Source organism: Nyctereutes procyonoides, unplaced genomic scaffold, assembly GCF_905146905.1.
Source record: "Nyctereutes procyonoides isolate TBG_1078 unplaced genomic scaffold, NYPRO_anot_genome, whole genome shotgun sequence".
NCBI classification, from domain to species: Eukaryota; Metazoa; Chordata; class Mammalia; order Carnivora; family Canidae; genus Nyctereutes; species Nyctereutes procyonoides.
Genome location: NW_026575134.1, coordinates 25,190,523 through 25,203,830, shown reverse-complemented (window position 1 = coordinate 25,203,830; position 13,308 = coordinate 25,190,523).

The window sequence follows — 13,308 nt, the reverse complement described above, 5'->3', positions numbered from 1 at the left end:
CTGGGGTGACAATGGGGCAACCACGGGGACTGGGGTGGCCGTGGAGACTGGGATGACTGTGGGGACTGGGGTGGTGGTGGGGACTGGGGTGGTGGTGGGGACTGGGGTGACCACGGGGACTGGAGTGGCTGTGGGGACTGGGGTGACAGTGGGGACTAGGGTGACCATGGGGACTGGGGTAACCATGGGGACTGGGGTGGCTGTGGAGACTGGGGTGGCAGTGGTACTGGGGTGAGGGCAGGGGACCTGGGATGACCGTGGGGACTGGGACGACCTCATGTACTGGGGTGGCAGTGGGACTGGGGTGACCACGGGGACTGGGGTGGCCCAAAGTTGCTCCATTGGATCCTCCCTGATGTAGGAAAGACTTTAGGGTTTGAAGCTGAGTGCCAGGAAAGGATTCTTGAGAGTCTTTGGTGCACAAAGGTGGTTTTATTGGAGCTTGAGGACGAAAGAGCTGCGCTGGGTCCTGAGGGGTCCCTTACGTGCTTTCAAGGTAGGAGGGGTGAAGGAGAGCACCAGCCTCCGAGGCTGTGGAAACAGGGTTCGCGGATGCTGAGGGGCTAGCTGCTGTTAGGACAGGTCAGTCATTGTGTTTAGTAAGCTCGTCATGAGCCCCTTTAGATGGACATCGAGGGCCATGTGCTGGGGGGTAATCGCCAACACCATCTTGGGGGGTAGGAACAAAGGAAGTTTCAAAAGGGATTTTTATACGTTAAAGCAGAGTCACAGGGTTGTGGGGGTCAGGTTAAGGTTGCCTTCTGCCCTCAGCAAAGTGTCCACACGGAGGCCACTGAGTCCCTAGAGGAAGGTCACTGCTGTGGCAAGGACTCATCCGTGGGCTCTGAACAGTAAGGACACTCGATAATTTCTCTCTTTGTCTCTCCCATCACTCCCAGCTTCTCCGTTTGCCTGAAGTGGGGGGGGGGGCGGGCTCCTGGGGGGCCGCGCAGGATGGGTCAGGGCGTGGGTACCCCGGGACCAGGAGACCTGGGATGTGCCTGAGGGAGGATGAGCCCGACTGTGGGAGGAGAACCTGAGCAGTGTGAGACACAAGGGGTGTGGCCTTGTGCAGGGGGAGGCAGGCACGGGAGGCACCTGTGCTGCAGCCTGTGACCACTGCTGCACTGGGAGCCCGGCCTAGAGGAGTGGCTAAAGGCGGGGCTCCCGTGCCCCTTGGGTCTGAGCCCTGGGGAGACTGTCCCCTGAGCCCCGCAGTCAGAGGGCAGCCCCCTCAAACTTGCTGCGGGAGAGGCCGGCCCCAGACCTGCCTGTGGAGCGAGGCCTGGCCCCCGGCCTGGGGCAGCGGCAAGGCCTGCGAGACCCTGGCCACGGCTCGTCCCCGGTTCCACACTGTCCTTCTGAGGATGTCCTCCCCCAGACAGTCCAGGAGCGCTCGCTGGAGCAGGGGTGGCCCTGTGTGTCGTGTAGCCTCATCGCGGCCCGTGTGGATGCGTCAGGCTCACCGTGCCCAGGAGTCCCCTCTGGGAGCCCCCGGTGTCCTCTGCCTTCGCCAGGCCTCAGGTGTGACACTGGCCGCTGCGCTCGCCATGGGAGCTGACCGCCTTCTGCTCTGACCCAGGCCCCCACCCTCTGAAACCGGCGACTTCATCTGGGAGGCGAGGAGGCCCCAGACCCGTTGTCCACACAGAATTCCCCGCCTGCTCCGAAGAGGGCAACCCAGAGCCCCAGCTCCCGCACGATCGGCTGCCACCCTCCCCAGAGCCCCTCCCATGTCCCCGTGCCCGCGCTGTGCTCCCCATCGGCGGACCCAGAACAGGCCCATGGGGGGCTGCTGCCCCGTGGGGACACTCCCGGCTGCTGGCGGCCTGGTGTCCCTTCCTGTGCTCAGCACCGCGGCGCACGTGGGCCCTGGTGCCCCCCGCGTTTCCCACCCCACGCGTCCTTCGCCACCTTGCTGTCCACGCAAAGTGCACAGGTGGGGGGGCCCCGGGCTTGGGTGCTCAGCCTGCGGGGCCGCCGCACCGGCCTTGGGTTTGAGCGTGGTTTGTGTTCGCTCGCACTGCCTGGAGATCTGAGGGGCTGCGGCTGCGTCGGGCTCCCACGGGGCTCCTCCTCTGTCACCCATGACACCGAGACAGGAAGGAGAGCACGCAGAAGCATGGGTTCTGTCGTCGCAGCATCAAGATGCCCCAATTTGAATATAAACCCTTTTCCAATATCCAGTACCCAAGAGAAATTATTATTCAGGAATTAATCCTGTCCCCCAGTAAGCTGAGCCTCGGAGATTGAACTGAAATCCCTAAGTTCAAGTCCACAGGGTTCAAGTACTCGGGAGGAGAACGGCCCCAGACGTGGGGAGGAACGGGAGTTAGTGGCCAAAATCAAGGGGTTCTGTTGCTGTTGGTCCCGGTCACCACCCAGGCGCTTTCCCTGCTCTGCCCGGGCCGCCTGGTGGGTTCCCAGGGTGGGTGCTGGGCTGGCAGCGCAGGGAGGGCTCCCCCGCCCGAGACCCCCCCCACCTCGACACAGGGAGTCTGCACGTCTGCAGTGAGCCTCGGGTGCAGGCTCGGGGCCTGAGCTTTGCTTCCGCCCTAACAGTCCTGAGCCTCTTTGATTTTAAATCTTTCTCTCTTTATGGCCCCACCTGATGAAGGTCTGGAGTATAGGTGAGGTCCGGGGCCAGGACCGGGAAACAGTTCTTGAGACGTCTGTGGTGCAAAGTAGTGGTTTTATGAAAGCCCCAGGCACGGGATGCAGGGGCGGGAAGCTGACGATGTACCTGGGAGTTGGGGGGGCTTGGGGACAGCGTGCCCTCTGAGGAATGTTAGGAGCAAGGTCTCCAGGACCTGGAAGGGGCTACGAGCTGTTGTTGGGAAAAGGGCACTGATTACCGTCTAATAAAACCTGAGTCATGAGACCCTGCAGATGTGCATTGTGGGCCACGTGCTGGGGGTGATCGCCAACACGGATCTCGGGGGGTAGAGAGAAAGGACGTTTCTTTTTTTTTTTTTTAATTTTTATTTATTTATGATAGTCACAGAGAGAGAGAGAGAGAGAGGCAGAGACATAGGCAGAGGGAGAAGCAGGCTCCATGCACCAGGAGCCAGACGTGGGATTTGATCCCGGGTCTCCAGGATCATGCCCCAGGCCAAAGGCAGGCGCTAAACCGCTGCGCCACCCAGGGATCCCCATTTCTTTTTTTTTTTTTTTTTTTTTAATATTTTATTAATTTATTTCTGAGAGACACAGATTGAGAGAGGCAGGGACCCAGGCAGAGGGAGAAGCAGGGTCTCTGCAGGGAGCCCGATGCGGGACTCAATCCCGGAACCCCGGGGTCATGCCCTGAGCCGAAGGCAGACGCTCAACCTCTGAGCCACCCGGGTTCCCACAAAGGACATTTCTAAAGGGAGTTTTACATGTTTTTTTTTTTTAATTTTATTTATTTATTTATTTACGATAGTCACACACACAGAGAGAGAGGCAGAGACACAGGCAGAGGGAGAAGCAGGCTCCATGCACCGGGAGCCCGACGTGGGATTCGATCCCAGGTCTCCAGGATCGCGCCCTGGGCCAAAGGCAGGCGCCAAACCGCTGCGCCACCCAGGGATCCCAGTTTTACATGTTAAAACCGAGTCACAGGCTCCTGGGGCCGGGCTGGGATGGCCTCCTGCGCTCAGCGCAGTATGAACATGGAGGCAGCGGAGTCCCTAGAGGAAGGGCCCCTGCCTGTGTCCAGGCCTGGTCAGCGGGCCGCTGGGCTCCTGCCTCGTCCTGGGCTAGCCCTGTGTTCCCCCATCATGCCCACTGGAGGCTGGGGGGGCACGGGAGGGGATGGAGGGGAAGAGGAAGGCAGCTGGGGGCTGGGGGGTTAGGACAGAGGGCGGGGGGGGCAGCTGTGGGCCCCTCAGCGCCCAGTGGGAGGGGCAGCGCCCCGAGTGTCTGTCCTATGAAAGGGCACCGGGAGGGGTGGGGTCCTTGCATCAGACCCACCCACACACGCTGTGGGAGACCTTCTCCGCTTCCAGATCTTTCTGGGCCTTCCCGCTTTCCCAGGTCTGGGGGTGGGGGCACCCAGGGCTCTCCAGGAGCAGGGACTGGGGACACCCAGGGGGAAGGAAGGGAACCCGTGCTTGATTCAGACGAAGTCGAAGAGCAAGATGGAGTGACTCGCGTCAACAGGGGCCTGTGTCCCTAAGCGGTCAGGGGTTGCTCAGCCTGGAGACCTGCACCTGCTGACCACCCCCAGCCCCCCCCCTCCAGCGGAGCAGAGGGGCTTTGGCAGCAAACTGTGAGCTTCTTCAGACGCGACGGCTCGAGGACCACCTCTTAGGACAGAAGTCACTGCATCGCAGCTTCAACACAAGCCGCAAGTGCCAAGAGCCGAGACCCGGGCCGGTGCCCCCGCGGCTGGTCCGTAGCTTCCCGCCTCCCCCCCCCCCTCACCGTGCTGCTCCCCGGTCCTTGCCACGCAGAGGCCATGTGACCAGGCCAGGAAACATCCCCTGGAATCCTGGGCCTGCTTTACTACGGAGTGAAGCCCACATTGTGGAAACGGGGCGCTCGGGACTCCAGGCCTCCATCACCTGGTGTTACCGTGCTGAGCCCCCGGCAGTCCCCCTGCTGACCTCCCACTGTCCCCTGCTGTCCCCCTGCTGGAGCTGCTGAGGCTGGAGGACAGCCGCCCCCAGGGACGGGCAGTGGGTCCTCACAGCCGGGCTGGGGGGACCTAAGGAGAGCTGCCAGCTGACCGCATTCAAAGGAATCCGTGGGATCCCGTCACAGGAAGAAAAGCATGATGTCATACTTACGGGGACAAGGCGCCGGAAGCAGGGGACGACAGCGAAGCGGGTTGGAGCCTGGGCGCATCCGGCCGGTCCGTGAGGTCACCAGTCACCTTCCTACCAGGCAGCCGCGCCTGCGGATCTGGGCCTGCGCTGGGGTCGCCGTGGGCAGGAGCCGCTCACTGAGGACGGTCAGTCGGAGGCTGAGTGTGTCCCTGGCCCCGAGGCGGCGTGGGGTCGTCACAGGGAGACCCTCGGGGAGATGAGCTCATCAGGATGCTGTGTTCGTGCTCTCGCCCGGGGAGGGCCTCGGCCCCCCCTGACTCCACGCAGGTTCCCTGAGGTCCCCTTCGGTTATTTCCTCGGTTCCCCTTGGTCAGCAGCTCTCCTGGGAGCATCGCTGACGGGTCCCGGCCACCAGGTCCTGTGTCACAGGGACAGGGCAGCACATCCAGGCCCCATGGGGCGGGAGGATGGGTCGGAGGCCCACCTCAGGCTCTCCCGCCACAGGCCACCTTGCCAGGCACCGGGCGGGAGCCAGATCCGAACTCGGGTTCAGCGGCTTGCGGCTCAAAATCAACATGGAGAGAAGCGATGGTGGGAAAGGAAGGGTTGCTTGTCCCGGAAGCTGGCAGCCCGAAGGAGGGCGAGCGACGGCCCCAGAGCCCCGTGGCCCCAGAGGGCAGCAGAGGGAGGGCGGCCAGCAGCAGGAGCAGGCGTGGCGGCCGGTGTGGTGATGCCCCAGCTGGGTCCAGGCGCGGGAGGCTCATCCCGGGGAGGCTGGTCCTCCTGGCCTCGACGCCTCACTCTGCGTCTCGGAGCAAGTAGGTCAGCTGTGCTACAGATCCCGCGACTCGGGTGGGCAAGCCAGCAGCGCGGGGGCTCGGAGCTAGCCGGAGGGGCTGTGGGAGCGCCTCACCGCCCAGTGTGCGGGGTTCCCAGCTGGCACGAGGCTCAGGAACGGTCATGGTTCAGTAGTAGGACAAGCCCAGTTGGTGCGGCGGCTCGGGCTGGGAGCCCAGACGGGGTCAGGCGGCCACGCGGATGGAGCCTCAGCGGGTTCGCTGTGGCCCCGGTGAGTGTGACGCTCCCTCCCCAGAGGCGATTATCCGCACATCATGGGGACGCCCGCCCGTGCAGCGGGTCAGCAGGACTGCGCAGTGGCCGCAGCTCCCTTGCCAGCGGGCCTGCTGCTGTGGGCTGTGCCGCCGGCTCCCGCCGGTCCTCCGAGGCCAGGGTGGCGTTCTGCTTGGCCCAAGCCTGCAGGACAGGCTCCCTCTGCGGGCAAACCCAGGGGCCCTGTGCCTGGTTTGTCATGGCTGTTCATGGGACGGTTAAGTGTCCCATGAGTGGTGACCTCCGACTGGCCGGCCACCTAGGTCTCCACGGATGCCCAGGAGATGCCGTCCACCGTGGGCAAAGACCACACGAGATGGCGCACGGAGGCCTCCAGCCCAGACCTCGTTCCTGACTCATTAGCCACAATTTTCCAACTGCCCCTTTCAAGCTGTGGGTCGGAGAAGTCTGGGTGATGCTCTGGGGCGCCATCTCCTCCTCAAAGGGGCTTTTCTGAAAGCCTGGCAGAGAGGCGTATATTCATTCACATTTGTCCTGGGTGTGGGGACAGAGATCGCGCTTAGCTACAGAAAGAACACGGGGTGGGGGGGCAGGTGGCAAAGACGGCCCATGGGCGGACGGAGGGACCCGGCTGAGTGGCACGGGGGCGCTGGCGAGAAGCCGGAACAGGGTCTGGGAACCCCGGCATGGCCTTGCCCGTGGGCACCGTCCGGGCTCACGGGGATAATCAGCAGTGGTCTTTGAGACTAAAGGTAAATTAGCTGCGGGTTAGACCAAAGGTCTCGGAGGCTGACCAGATCGGAGCCTCTGATAACGGGGCCAACTGCAGGAAAGCCTTTCCCTTTTTGCGATACGTAGATCGGGAAGTGAGGGCAGGAGCACCATCCTCCCAAGGAAAAGAGGAAATAAGACAAGGAGCGGCACCTGGGAGAGGACTTTGCAGCCAGCTGAAGAGCCTCTTGGACGAACTGTCATTTCCAGCAACGGTGTCTCTGGGTTGTTAGACGTGAGGCCTAACATCTTCGTGTCTGCAAAAGGATTGCTTCCTTAAAGCATGGTTATTTCTTTAAAAAAAAAAAAAGATTTTATTTATTTAGTTTAGAGAGAGCGTGCACACGTGTGAGCAGCGGGAGACAGAGGCCGAGTCTCCAGCAGCCTCTGCTGAGCGCAGAGCCCGACGCGGGGCTCAAGCCCAGGACCCCGAGCGCACGACCTGAGCCGAAATCAAGAGCCCGCTGCTTCCCCGACGGAGCCCCCCAGGCGTCCCCAGCGTGCTCCTTTCCAGCAGAAGCAATCAGGCCCGAGCCATGGTAAAGCCCGGGTCCCTTGATTACTAAGGGTGGCAGCGGCCGCGCCGGGGGCATGCACCCCCCGAGCTGTACCGCCCCATGCGAGCTCTGACCTCCAAGGGGTGAACCCGGGATCGGGGACTCATGACGGTGTCTGGGCTGGGGCGTCTGGAGGCTCCCCCTGAATGCGGCCACTTGAGTCTAAATGGTGCCATTTGGGACGATTAGCCCTGAGGACTGAGGGGGGTGCACGCCAACCAGCAGAGCAGGTTCCCCCAGAGCCAGGAAGCTCAAGGGTTGGGGGGCACCTAGGACTTGAGCCTTCGAGGCGGTGGCCCACCCACAAGGATCACGGGTGGCTGTTGCCCATGTGCGGCCGAGCAGCGAGTGTATCACAGTGAGAGAAAGTACTCAAGGGCCGCATCCTGGAGGGCCGGTCGGGGAAGAGGGACTGGTCTTCTAGCTTCCACAGAGCCTTCCGGAATCGTCCTATGTCACAAATAGCTTGAGGGAAGTAGTGCCTTTGCATCCAGCTCCCTGCTATGGTTCCGGGTCCCTAGGGTGCCCGAGCCGCGCTGAGGATGTCTCCCTGCAGGAGCCTTGGGCAAAAAGCACCGCAGTAAAACAGTGGTGGCCACAGGGGACAAAAGTCCCACGTACCCGTCATCGCAGATCTGATGGGGACTCACTGGGACCCGGCTGACAACGGGGTTTGCCTATTTCTGCGACATTTTTTTTAAGATTGATTGATTGATTGATTCATGAGAGACACACACAGAGAGAGAGAGAGAGAGAGAGAGAGAGAGACAGAGACACAGGCAGAGGGAGAAGCAGGCTCCACGCAGGGAGCCCGGCATGGGACTCAATCCCGGGACCCTGGGGTTACGCCCTGGGCTGAAGGGAGCTCTGAACCGCTGAGCCCCCCGGAGAACCCCACATTTTTTTTTTAGATTTTACTTCTGTATTTGAGAAAGAGCCCAAGTAGGAGGAGGAGGGGCAGGGGCGAAGGGAGGGGCAGGCTCCCTGGAGCGGGAGCCCACGTGGGGCCTGAGCCCCAGGACCTGGGACCACGACCTTAGCTGAGGCAGACACTTCACCCGCTGAGCCCCCAGGCGCCACGTGTGAGACATTTTAAAATTATGACTGATGGTGTTATATCAGGACTGGTCAGAGATCCAGAACTTTCACATTTCTGGAACATGTGATTTCTGGAACATTCATAATGTAAAGCGACCTGTGTGGACATAACACGAGGACGGCTTAGTGTTACTTCTTCCTGGACAGCGTTTCCCGCGTGATCTGCCGCATCAGCTAAGCCAAGTTAGTTAGGATCTCCTCTCTGTAGGGACAGAGAACAAATCTTTAGATATTTCAGGGACCCTCCGGTAAGACTAAAAGTTAGTTCAAGGTCAAAAAGACTTTAGCCAGAATACGTATTTTGGAAAATTTGTCAAAAGATCAAAGGGGGGGTGGGGCAAGATGGTGGAAGAGTAGGGTCCCCGGTCACCTGTCCCCACCACCTTCCCTGGGTAACTTTAAACCCTCCTGAAAACCTACGGACTTGGCCTGAGATTTAAAGAGGGAACAGCTGGCGCGCTACATACAGAAGGGCTTGTGCTTCTATCAAGGGAGGAAGACGAAAAAGAAAAATAAAAAAGCCTCCAAGGTTTGAGGTTCCTCAAAGAGTTAACAATAGATCTGCCCTACGACCCAGCAATTGCACTGCTGGGGATTTACCCCAAAGATACAGATGCAATGAAACGCCGGGACACCTGCACCCCGATGTTTCTAGCAGCAATGTCCACAACAGCCACACTGTGGAAGGAGCCTCGGTGTCCATCGACAGATGATGGATAGAGAAGCTGTGGTCTGTGTATACAGTGGGATATGCCTCAGCCGTTAGAAACGACAAATACAAAAAAAAAAAAAGAAAGAAAGAAAGAAAAAGAAACGACAAATACCCACCATGTGCTTCGACATGGATGGAACTGGAGGGTATGATACTGAGTGAAGTAAGTCAATCGGAGAAGGACAAACATTATATGGTCTCATTCATTTGGGGAATATAAAAAAGAGTGAAAGGGAATAAAGGGGAAAGGAGAAAAAATGAGTGGGAAATATCATAAAGGGAGACAGAACCCGAGAGACTCCTAACTCTGGGAAACGAACTAGAGGTGGTGGAAGGGGAGGTAGGTGGGGGGTGGGGGTGACTGGGTGACGGGCACTGAGGGGGGCACTGGATGGGATGAGCACTGGGTGATAGGCTCTATGTTGGCAAATTGAACTCCAATTTAAGAAAAAGAAAAAAGAAAAAAAAGGATCAAAAGAGGGGTACCTGGGGGGCTCGGTTGGTGAAGCATCTGCCTTTGGCTCAGGTTGTGACCCCGGGGTCCTGGAATCGAGTCCTCTGTCAGGCTCCCTGCATGGGGCCTGTTTCTCCCTCTGCCTCTCTCTGTCTCTCTCTCTATCTAATAAATAGATAAAATCTTTAAAAAAAAAGTTTAATTCTAGGACGCCTGTGGGGCTCAGCAGTTGAACGTCTCCCTTCAGCTCAGGTCGTGACCCTGGGTCCTGGGATCGAGTCCTGCATCAGGCTCCCTGCACGGAGCCTGCTTCTCCCTCTGCCTGTGTGTCTGCCTCTCTCTCACTCTCTGTGTCTCTCATGAATAAATAAATAAAATATTTAATAAATAAATAAAATCTTTAGGGAAAAAAAACCCATATAGAGTGACATTGCAAACGTGGACAAGAACTAACTAGAAGTTCTAGAATCAGAAGGTACAGTAACCAGAATGAAGAACTCATGGGTGGGTTTGCCGAGCTCGGGTGATGCCAGGCCCTGGGAGCTTGTTGGGGTGGATGCTGCGGTTCCAGGGCATCGCCTCGAGGGGACAGAGGAAGGGACAGTCCAGACGGGGCCATAGACACGGTGCGTGGGAGACACCGAGGACAGAGAGAGCGACCCACGTTGTGTTAATCCGAGTTCCAGGATGAGAAGAATGAAGAACGGGGTGGGGGTGGGGGGATCATTATTTCGATACTTAATGGGTGAGAACTTTCCAAAAACGGTTAGAAGACTTTCAGCCCCGGATTTAAGAAACCCAGAAGTCTGTAGTAGGATAAATAGAAATGACGCCACTCAGCGCGTTGGAGGGAAACTGCGGAACACCAAAGACAGACAAAATCATAAGCAGCCTGATTACAATAAGCCAGGTTTTCTAGTAAGGGGTAAAAGTTAACGTTGCAGCTGAGAAGTCCGTGGGCCAGTGTCTTCGGTGCCGACCTAAACCTCTACCAAGTGGAAATATTCAAGACAGACAGCGGGGCACCCGCGGCTCGGTGGTGGAGTGTGGGCCCAGGGCGTGACCCCAGGTCGGGACGGGGCGCACCGGGCTCCCTGCAGGCAGCCTGCGTCCCCCCTCTGCCCCCGCCGTGCATGCTCTCGCTCTATGTCAGATAAATAAAATAAATTAAAAAAAAAAAAAGAAGGCAAAGCGAAGATATTTCCGGGGAAACGGAAACCGAGGGGCTTGGGTCAGCGTCAGGCAAGCTGGCGGCTCGGGGGTCGGCAGTGTGGATGCAGCAGCGGCGGGGACGGAAGGTGAGCACCGCTGCGTGTGGTCAGTAGGAAGTGAGTATCAGCCACACCGAACGGTGACACAACCCGGTGTGTTAGGAGATTTCAAAGAGCACAGCAACGATGCGTAATCAGGAGGGAGGTCGCTGTCATTCCGGGGTCCTCGGTGTCCTCATGTGTCAAGGGGGTGGAAGCACCTACTGGCCTCAGGTCTTCAGAAACCAGAGTTGTGTCGTAATATATGAAGCAACCGGTAAGAGGTTAGGAGGAGCGTGGACTCCCCGGGCTCTCAGGTGAAGACGGGAAAAGACACGATAATGAACATCAGCCGAAGCGGGGATGCCGCAGGAGGTTCACGGGCGCACAGTCCTGCACGGAAGCCGCGGGGCCCCAGCGCCCTCCCCCAGCAAGGGCTGGACCAGGGCCTGGCCCCTGCCTCCTGCACACCGATCAGTGGGACACGGAGGCCAGTCGGGACTTAGGCCTCGGGGGACCCCCGCGTGGCATCAGGACATGGGGCATGTGGCGGGCTCCCAAGAGCGCATGACCCCTGGGCCAAAGGTTGTGAGTTCAAGCACGTGATGGGCGAAGAGCCTCCTAAACAGTACAAACCCTGAGTGACAGAGGAGTTGTCACCTTCTCCTGTAGCTGACCCCCCCATAGCTCACGGTCTCCCCCTGTAGCTGACTGCCCCTCCCCCATAGCTGACCCCCCCACCTCCCTGTAGCTGACTGCACCCCAGTAGCTGACCCCCTACCCCCTATAGCTGATGGTCTCACCCCGTAGCTGACCCCCCACCCCCTGTAGCTGACCCCCCACCCCCCATAGCTGAACCCCTGCCCCTTGTAGCTGACCCCCCGTCCCCCGTAGCTGACCCCCATCCCCCCATAGCTGACCCCCCGCCCCCCATAGCTGACCCCCCGCCCCCCATAGCTGACCCCATCACCCTGTAGATGAACCCCATCCCCCGTAGCTGACCCCCCGCCCCCCATAGCTGACCCCTGCCCCCCGTAGCTAACCCCCCGCCCCCTGTAGCTGACCCCCGCCCCCATAGCTGACCCCCATCCCCCTGTAGCTGAACCCCTGCCCCCCATAGCTGACCCCAATCCCCCTGTAGCTGACCCCCCGCTCCCCGTAGCTGACCGCAGTGACGGAGGCCGCAGTGACGGAGGCCACGGAGGCTTGTCAGAGGCCTTGAGGCGGGAGCGCTGGGCTCATGAAGCCAAAGAAGGAATCTTGGGGACAAGGTGGAGTGAGCAGAGCGATGGCAGTGTATGGAGCAGGAGCCAGAGCTCTCGGGGCGACAGGGGTCCCCCGACAGTCTCTTCCTTAGACCTGGCCCGGGAGCTTGTGACATCATCATCCTCGTGCTGTCCTGGTTTGGGCGAGGACATCCTACCGGCTTCCCTCCTCGTTGGGGTCCGGGCACCGTGGTGGTCGTGGTGGTCATGGGGAGGTCTGGGGTGCTCCCTGAGCTCTGGGGCCCCTGCCGGCCCCTCCCTGCCGAGCCCGCCTGTCGCCCACGGCCGGGGACTCTCGTTCTCCAGCAACACGGGGACCCGCACAGGGAAGCTGCTGGGAGAGAGGCTTTGGGGGCCCTGCGTGCTGCTGTGGGAGCAGCGAGCGTGCATGTCCCTGCAGCCTGGCCCGGCCCATGAGATTGCGGGAACTCGTGTCCCTGGGGTCAACTGCCCAATTGCAGAGACCCCTAGTCTCCACTTCCTGCAGCTGTGCCATCCCCTCCGCCCCGGAGGCCTTCTCGTTCGCAGAGGGACAGGCCTGTTAGCTCGACAGTAGCCGGGCTTCCGGGATCCCGAGAGTCGTCTGCAGCACACGAAGGTCCTTCTGATGCCCCCGTGTCCTCGCCTCCCCCACCCCACACGTATGTGACCAGTGTTCCCTCAGGACCCAGGGCAGCCCTCTCGGCCCATGGCCCCTGTCCCGGTACTTTAGCACGACCACCGTTTTGCACCCGAGACGTCTCACGAATTCTTCCCTGGCCGTGGGCTAGGGGCCCCACCTCCACTCCAAAGGCCCGTCCCCGTGACCCAGCGCGCACCCAGCAGAAACGGAGATCCACAGGCAGGAGAGGTGCCTGCAGGCGGGGGCAAGGCCCAGGGGGCAGGGCACAGAGGAACCGCGTGGGTGCGGGCAGCGCAGCAGGGAAACGAGCACGAGCGGGCGGCCCCACGGGGGCGAGGCTCCCAACGGGACCCCGAGCGAAGGGACCAGGGCCTTCCTACAGAGGAAGTCAGCTCAAGCAGGCGGAATCGAGCTGCGGTGTCCAGGGCAGGCCTGAGCTCACCGAGCCTCCATGTGACCTACACTTGGGGCGTAGGGGGCTTGGCACTTGGAGGAGAGGCAAGGACGGGCCCCCGGAAAGTCCAGGGAGGGCGGGTGCTGGGGGGCAGGTGGTATCTTCCCAGGCTCCTGCACCCTCGGGGCTCGTCAGGCCTCCGCTAATGCACTCTGCTGAGTGTGCGTTGAATGTCACAGTGAGCAGCGGCCAACGGGGTGCCCCCAATACCCCGGACCCGGACCCGGGTGTCTCAGGCAGCGGCCGACAGAAGTGCCGGGAAGGGCTCGCGCCTGTGGAATTCCGCTGGGAAGGCACGTGGGG